The sequence below is a fragment of the Vicugna pacos genome, chromosome 10 (assembly GCF_048564905.1).
Source record: "Vicugna pacos chromosome 10, VicPac4, whole genome shotgun sequence".
Taxonomy (NCBI): Eukaryota; Metazoa; Chordata; class Mammalia; order Artiodactyla; family Camelidae; genus Vicugna; species Vicugna pacos.
The window spans coordinates 34,031,845-34,041,009 of NC_132996.1; the positions used below are offsets into that span (position 1 = coordinate 34,031,845).

The window sequence follows — 9,165 nt, forward strand, 5'->3', positions numbered from 1 at the left end:
TTCTGCAGGGACTGCCTCAGCTGAAGAGCTGCCTTGTGGGTTATTAACGCCGTGCTTCCTTGGCTCCACTCAGGACCACTGATAAACAAAGGCTGGGCGTCCTCTCCCCAGCACCGGAGGATCATGCGGCTTCAGAACTCTCTCCGGGCCTGGGGCTTCTGTCACTGCGGCAGGTTCACACCTCGGGTTCTCCCTCCGGCCAGGCCTGCTTCCTTGCCTCCCACAGCTCTTCTGAACAAACGCCCTCCACGCTAATATCCATCTAAGAGTCCGCTTCCTGGGGAACCCAGCCCACCACTGCTCCTGGCGGCTCCTGAAACTGCTTACTTCCTTATCTCCTTCAATTCTGTGAGCTACTTCACAAATGTGCCTTTATTTTTTGCTTAAAAATAGAAACAACTTTAAATCAGTTATAAAAACTACCAAAACCCCCCACTACCGGTGGCCTCAGCTGCCCGGAGCCCTGCCGTGGGTGATTCCCGGGGCGCGGTGGGACCGCCGCTGCAGGACCCGCTGCCTGCACGTGCAGAACCTCGCCGCCGGCCTGGGTCTGAGGAGAGAGAATGGCTTCTGTCTCTCTTCCACCTTCCAAATCTCACGGGAATGTCTCTTATTGGTGGAATCAAAACTAGAACCCTGCCCGCACGGGAATCTGGGAAATGTAGTCTTTAGCTTTCCAGCTTCTGGTGATACAGGAAGAGCTCAGAGGGGCTGGGATAGTGCTCAGTTGTTAACTAACAGTCAGCAACCAGCACAAAACGAACTTGGAAGTCACAAAAAACTTGCAAACCAAAAAGCCCAGTGTGATGTGAAGGAGAACACATCTGTGAATTTCCTTTGACAAGTAAAATGTACCATGCAAATATAAGGTGTTTTATAGCTGGAGAGGGTTCAGAATTGTGGGCGGGGCATTCCAAGGAAACAATTCAGTCTTCACTAAAAAAAAAAAAAAAAAATCCAGGTAATTGGCACCAAATTATTTTTTTGCTTTAATTTTTTGAATAATTGTTTCCAAACTTTTATTTTAAGTGAATAAATGTATTTATGTGCATTTGTCAGAGAGTGCCTGTTTGTTGTGTGATGGGTCTGTGTATGCAATTTCACGTTCTCTTTGTGTTTGTATGTGAATGTGTGAGTGAGGAAGCCTGTGTGTGTGCGCACACATGTGTGTGTTTCATGTTGGAATCTCTTTATATGTATGTATACACGTATAGTGTATATGCATGTATTGTGTGTGTGTTGCATGTTGTAGTGCCTCTGTACATGTGTGTACGTATACAGTGTATGTTGTATTTGTGAGTGTGTGTTGCATGTTGGAGTCTATGTGTATGTCTACACATAGTGTATATGCATGTATTGATGAATCTCTGTTCTGAATGTCTGAGTTCATTCCAAATTTTAGTGAGGATATGAGAACTGACCTCTCTCAGCACATGGATAAGCACCATAATTGAGCTTCTTTTCTCTCCTTTCTGTTGGCCACATTATCTGCTTTCTTGCCCCAGGAGTGGCTCTTTGGCATCAGGGAGCAAAGGATCACAATTTGTCATCACAGAGAGAAATTGAAGAAGCTGAGACTACAGAGAGGGTCTTTGAGCTTGGTGAGCTTTCCAAGGGGGAGGCTTTTACAGCACAGTCACGTCAGTAAAGGTGATGGAGCTTGTGTGTGTGCATGTGAACATGTGTGTTCACCCACGCAGACCTGGGCTCAGGCTGGGGACTGTGCTAATAAAATCTATCAGAATGTCTGTCCTAGCTATTCCTGCAGCGCATTCAGATTCCAGACTAGACCCCTTAACCTCCCTCCTGCTTCCTCTCACCCTCTCTCCCACATCCAGTTCTACATCTCAAATGGCTCTCTGTCTAGAAGGATCTCTCCATCCCCACTGCCTCGCCTTAGTGCATTTCCCCTTTGATCACAATATCCTCTTCAATACCTCCTTCCTTCTACCTTCAAGCCTATTCTTTTCATTGAGAAAATTCATGTTTTCTGCATATAAACTGAACTATTTTATTCCTCCATTCCTCCCTGGGTGTAGAAATGAATCCAGAAATCAAATGGCTTCCACAAGGAACCCCATTGCTGCATTTCTGTAGTGAGCAGAAACTTGCAATTCATGTCTTATAATTAGATGAGCTGCTAATTGAGGAGGGGCATGCCAACCTGATTTGAGACTTGACACAGTGATTACAGCCTTAATTACAAGGAGGAGAGGCATCAAGCCTCCTAATCTGGTTTTATCCCTGTTCACACTCCTGGCTGCAGCTGCCATGGGGAAGGCACTGAACATTCTGGACTATAAGATGGCTCTTCAGTGGCTGGGGCTGAACCAAGCCCCACGGGCTGACAGGTCTCCCTATGAGGGATGTTTTTCTACTTAGGACTCATCTAGGCTTTTTTTTTTCTTCACAAGTAAATCTGCAAAGGACAGTATTTCATCCTCCCAGAGCTGTGGAAAGTCACCCTGCTTTTGAGGCAGCTTCTGAATCATTTCAAATCATTTAGAAGAGCAATTGCCTCCCATCATTTTGCGAGGGCCCTGAGTCTCCCTTCCCTCCCTTAATTATGAATTAGTTCCATGAGGTTGAGCTGTCTGATGTGATCTTCACTGTAACCCTGGCTCCCAGAATTGACCTTCGGTATTTTGTCATTGTATGAACATGCCAGGTATTCATTGATAACTGTTGTTGACCCCAAATAAACAGACCACCAGATATTTCTCCAGCAAAGATGGGTTTATCCCAGATCAGCAGAGAATTGCACTTCAGTGTCTACAACCATGGCGAGACACCTGCAAGTCCCCACACATAAAAGGAAGGAGAACTCTTTTATAGAGCTGAAAAGAAGTTGAGAGGGCTATGTAAACAAAGAGTCCAGGGCATTTCATTGGCTGAGTCCTTGCCAGGAAAGAAGAGTCTTCTTTCTGCTGGGCTCTGCTGTCATTGCAGGGCATGAGAGCTCCCCCTTCTGGTCTCCTGATTCTATTTAATTGAGGTTACTGTTGATTAATTTTACACTGGGCTACAAAGATGAATCATAGATCCTGCTCTATAGGAGGATGGAAGGAAAACCAGCAATTAAAATACAGCCAGGCAAAGGCAATGTGAGAGGTGAACATAACACGATACAGGAGCCTAGAGGCATGGAATTGGACTCCTGCAGTCAGCAAATACTTCCTGGAAGAGGAGAGGAACAAGCTGAGGCTAAAAGGTTGTGGTAGTTTTCTAGGTGGAAAAATGGGGAAAGGCATTCCAGGTAGAGAGAATAGCTTGGGCAAAGGCAGGAAGGAAGCATGAAATACCAGGATGCGTTCAGGGAGCCGTAAAATGCTGGAGCATACGGATGAGGAGGCCAGTGGTAGGATATAGACTGGAGGATCTGGTCCCAGGGGCAGGGTCTCCATGCATGACTGTGGGCTGTTCGCTTTAGGAGGGCACCTGCCAAGGTGGTGAGGTGCTGAAATACAGCTCTGGCTCCACACGGCAAACATGTGCTTATAGCTACATCCTCCCAGAGGAGTCTCTCCTAGTTTGCAAAAAGGCTCCTGTGGGCCAGCAGTGTCTGTGGAGGGCTGCGCAGATCTTGCTAAAGGTGTGCCTCTATCTGGTTTTCAAACTTTATGCCTCAGAATTACCTGGAGGGCTCCTTAAACAGAGATCGGGAGGGGGAGGGTATAGCTCAGTGGTAGAGTGTGTGCTTAAGGTGCACGAGATCCTGGGTTCAATTCCCAGCACCTCCATCCAAAAATAAATAAATAAATAAATAAACAAACAAACAAACAAACCAATCAACCTAATTACTTGTCTCCCCCCCCCAAAAAAAAAGAGAAAAAAGAGAAGTAAAAACCCCAGAGATTCTGAGGCCCTACCCTTAGGGTTTCTGACTTAGTAGGCTTGGTGTGGAACCTATGAATTTGCATCTCTTTTATGTTCCCAGTGATAGTAACACTCCTGGCCCAACCCATACTCTGAGAATTACTGATCTGGGTAATAGGAAGCCACTGGGAAGGGTTAGGTAGGAGAAATGGAGCCAGGGCTCCAGGTAAGAGGGATCTGTTTCCTGGGACTAGGCGCCCCAGTATCCCTTGAGAACCAGTTAGAGCAGCTGAATGTATCAAGGACAGTGGATACATAATATTCCCCATCTTGTCCTGCCAGGTGACGTTAAGTGGCACTATTCATTCAAGTAGAACTTCTATTCAAGGCTCCCCCTGTTTGGAAAGGTTTTGCCCACAGAGGATTTAAGGAGTGGCCACATCATTATAAGAAGCTTACCCCTAAAACTTTTACATAGTGAGCTCCCAAGTGATTTAAATATTGTTTACACTTTATTAATTACTCCCTGGAGAAGCAAAGGACTAAAGAAACCTAAAGCCACCAACTAAGAGGTGAGTCATAACTGGTGATAAAGCTTCTTTGAAAATTCTTATTAGTTCAATAAATACTTGACTTTAAAATTATAGTGTGTGTGTGTGTGTGTGTGTGTGTGTGTGTGTTTGGAGAGAGGGTAGGGGAGGAAAGGAATCACAGAGTGTCAAGACCTCGCACATTAGTAAATGTTCATTGAATGAAGATGTAACAAATGGACCAAGCTTGGTGATGGAGACCCCTGTGAGAGGCCGGGTAAGGGGATCTGGGCTGACAGGAAGCTGTCACGTGGTGTCTGGTTCTGGGCTAGGGTTTGGAACTTGGCTTGGGAAGCCAGGCCCTCCTACAGTCCAGTCCTCTGCTGTGGCCCCCTTGTATGTGGCCCCTTCCTCTTTTGGGAGATTCAGGTCAATCCTGCCGTAATGTTGAGGGCTGGAGTTGAGAGGTGGTGGGGCTAGAGAGAGTCCTTCCTTATTCTCTGGTTAGGATACAGGCCCCAGGATACATTAGCTCTGGATAGGGGTGGGGAGAGTGGATGCCGGGAAGAACATCCCATCTGATTGTCCTCAGCCTATTTCCAGCCTCAGCCCCAGCCTTTCCCAAGAGCTAGGGCAGCACGGGTGCAGCAAGGTCTCTATTAACTACTGATTTAGGCTTCCCGCCAGGGAGCCTCATGCTGGCTGAAGGCGGCCATCCCCAGCTAGCTCAGCTGTTTCCAAACCAAGCCTGTCAGCAATGTGATTGGGAGAAGGAAAGCCTTGTCAAAGGCAGCCGGATTCTGCCTCTAGATGTCAAGGAGAAAAGGAGAGGGGAGGATGTGGAGGAGAGTGCTCTCAGAGGCTGCAATCAAGATCAGGTTGTTCTTAATTAAGACAGCTCCAGGCAGCACATTTCCATAATTCCCCATTAAAGGGTCCTGATGTATGAGTCACTGTGGGAGCCGTGGTTTTTCGAGTCAGCACTGTTCCGTGTCTGAGGCTCCTTAAGTCAAAAAGCCAATCCATTTCCATCACCCAGGCTTTCTGAGCAACTGGGATGTGCCTGGCCCTGTGCCAGATGCTGGGCCCAGCCTACAGAGGGACACAGCAATGTATGTGGCCTTAATCCCTGCCCCCCAGACGAAAGCCGCAGCTAGACCCTGACCTCGGAGGAGGATCAGGGATTCAGGAGCTGTTGGGTGGTGTGAGATACTCCAGGTGGGCTCGGTCCTTCCTGTGATGACAGGGAGGTAGCATGGGACCGAGGGAAGCCTACTGGATTTGAAGATGGAAGGTCTGAGTTTCATTCATTCAGCAAAACTTGTCTCACAGCAACCTCTCACAAAATAGGGTGTGCTCTGCAAGATAGTGAAGGGGATGGTTCCTCACAAGACTGCCTATCTTGGCCATGTTCCTGGGAGGACGCCAGGGTGTTGTGCAGAGATAGGGGTCAGACCCTGGGGAAGCCTTGCCTATATGGCCCACGTGGAAATGTGCAAGGTCATCGTGCAGCCATGGCAGAGCTGCTCCTCTACAAAATGCTTTTGAAAACTTTGGTGAAATAGTTAATTAGAAAAATGCATGATGCCAAAAGTGACTCAGCAAGAATCGGGATACGTGATGCGGCCTGTAACTGTGAAATGAACTAGAATAATAATTAATAATCTAATTCAAATCTACTGGGCGTAGATGTTTTTACAGGAGAGTTCTAGGAAGTCTTCAAAAATCATATAATCCCTCTGAAACTAATTCAGATAATACACAAAGAGAGAAAGTTACCATTGTGAGCTAGTTAACAAAAAACAGAGAAGGAGAAAACAAGAAACAGATTATGGAGTAACCTCTCTTATTCACACAGATGCACAAATCCTGGGTAAACCAGTTGTGTTAAGAAAGATACTACACCCAGGTCGGGTTTATCTCTGGAATATAAATGTTCAATATGAGAGAATTTTTTGGTGTAATTCACCTCATTGACAAATTAAAAGAAAATTCATATGATTTTCTTAATGCAGAAAAGTATCCTATGAATGTATTTATAAATCATTTATGATTATATATAATAGAGTACCTATTATTTATAATATAAATTACCAATTTATTGTTGCCATTATTAAAATTATTAGAAAATTAGAAACGGAAGAAAATCATCATGATCTGATACAGAGTGTCAAAGCCCCAAAGGGCGCAAGCGGAAGCAGACCAAAGGTAATTTTGGAGAAGAAGCAGGTTTGGTGGGGGAGCTATAGATTACGTGACTAGATATCCAGACTTTTTATAAAAAACCACGTGTTATTGGGAGAGGGATAGAAAAGCAGACCAACAGGAGAGCCCAGAAGCAGCCCCGCGTACACGGCCGATGTGGCATAATAAACTGGTGAGGATAGGAGAGACCACCAATAAATCAATTAGTTATTTACATAGGAAAATAAAGTTACATCCCCACCTTTCACCAAATGCAAAAATATATTCCAGATAGGCTAAAGAGATAAATGGAAAAGCAAAACTATGATACTTTTGGAAGAAAATACAAGAGAATATCTTTGAGGTTTTTTGGTTAGGTAGCAATATCTTATATAAATTAGAAAAAGCAAAACCAGAAAAAGATTGCCGAGGTTGACCACCTTAAAACTGAAAGCCATACCATAAGTCAAATGCAATGACAAGACCTAGATTGGGAGATTTTCTTCAGTCCAAGTTGAATTAACATTCAGTATATCATCACAGACATAGAAAACAAACTCATGGTTACCAGAGGGCAAAGGGGGTGGAGAGGGATAAATTGCGAGTTGGAGATTGTAGATACTAACCACTATATATAAAATAGACAAACAACAAGGTCACACTGTATAACACAGGGAACTATATTCAGTATCTCGTAATAACCTATAATGAAAAAGAATACGAAGAGGAATATACATGTATAACTGAATCCCTATGCTGTACACCAGAATTAACACAACATTGTTAATCAGCTATACTTCAATAAAAAATAAAATAAAGGTAAAATTGAAAAATTCAGTATATCAAAAAGACTCATTTAAATTGGTAAGAAAAAGAAAAAGCCAGAAAATCGGGAAAAGAATACAAGCAAGCAACTTATAGATGAAGAAACTTATAGACCAATAAACACGTAGCAAGATGCTCTGGGCCGTCCTCATTGGCAAACATTGTAAAGCAAATCACATCAAGTTTTGGAGAGAAAGGGGGGCAGTAGGACCCTGTACACAAATCCGTGAGGGTGCAAATTAATGCAGCCACTTGAGGGAACAGTTTACAGATTGTAAAATTGAAGCTGCATGTTGTATCAGCCAGTGTCCTGGCTGGAAAGAGGTAGCACACTCCAACTCGATAATTTGAGGAGAGTTTAATGATGGGGCTATTTAGAAACTTAAGGACATGGTGCGGGAAAAGGACAAGGAATAGTGTAGTGCCCAGGAACTAGTCTTAGTGGGAACTTACCATCCCCAGGCCTGAAAGGGAGTGGTTATTGGAATCTGGAGACAGAGATGGCTTTGAGGAGAAGGCAGCCTGTGACCTCTAGCCAGACGGCTGCAATCCCACAGGGGAGGGACCTGGGGGAACAAATACCTTGACCTCACTTTCCACCCCTCTCCAATTTCTCATTAGTCTTCTTCACTGGCCAAATGCAACAGGAGGCAGAAGGCAAGGGGGCCTGCTGATTAGTCCACGTAATTCAGCTTCCTGGGATCCACAGCAGGAATGAGAAGGGTGGAGGGTGGTATCTGGAAGGGTGAACAGAAGATAATTAATCACACGTTTGCCCTTGGACCAGCTACTCCACTCCTAAGAACATACCCTAGACAAGTTCACACACTTGTGGGCAAGGAGGTGTGTACCAGGTTGTCTATTACAGCACTGGTAAGAATAGAGGAAAAGTGGAAATCACCACATTGTCCCTCTTTAGGTTGTTTACGTAACTGTGCTGTATAAACGGTGGTTTATTCGTGAAATGAAATGCCATTCTGCAATTAAAGTGGATGAACTACAGATACATGTATCAATTCCATAAATCTCAAAAAGATAATGCTGAGTGGATTTGCAATTTGGAATGACACGGATAAACCTGGAGGATGTTATGCTAAATGAAATAAGCCAAGACAGAAAGACAAATGTTCCACGAAACCACCTGTATGAGGAGTCTAAAACAGTCAAACTCACGAAAGCAGAGACTGAAGTGACGGCTGCCAGAGGCTGGCGGCTGGAGGAAGCAGGGAGGCTTTAGTCAAAGGACACACACCAGCTTTACGAGATGGATAAACCCTAGGCATCTACTGAGTAACTTTAGCCTACAGTTAACATTACTGTGCACTGAAAAGTTTGTTAGGAAGGTAGGTGTTATGTTGTGTTTTTACTACGCACTAATGATTGATAACAATAATGAGGGTGGGAGGAAGCTTTGGAAAGTGATGGAGACATTTATGCGTAGATTGTGATGGCGGTTTCACGGGTATATACTTATTTCTGGACATGTCAAGCTGTGTACATGAAGAATTTACACTTTTGGTATGTCAGTGGTATTTCAATAAAGTGGTTAAGAAAATAGTAAGAGTCATTTATTTTGCTTCGAAATCTGGGAGCAGACAGGGTTCCACGGGACGGTCCCTTCCCAATTTCTCTCATGGTGGCAGCAGGGAGCTGGGGTCACCCTGGAGCTTCCTCTCAGTCTGAAGTCGGGGCTGGGAGCACCGCAGCAGCTGGATCTGAAACAATAGGGGTTTTTCAGGCATCTCTCTTTGTCTGTGCTCTGTGCGCTTGGTGGCCTCAGGGTAGTTAAGCTTCTTACTGGCGAAAGGCT

General features: G+C 44.8%; 1 non-coding gene across 1 annotated transcript; it reads left to right on the top strand.

Moving 5' to 3' along the window:
* Nucleotides 1-3,667: 3,667 nt before the first annotated feature.
* TRNAL-AAG (transfer RNA leucine (anticodon AAG)) lies at nucleotides 3,668-3,740 on the top strand. Its single transcript has one exon. It is a non-coding gene; the product is annotated as a tRNA-Leu (tRNA).
* Nucleotides 3,741-9,165: the final 5,425 nt, after the last annotated feature.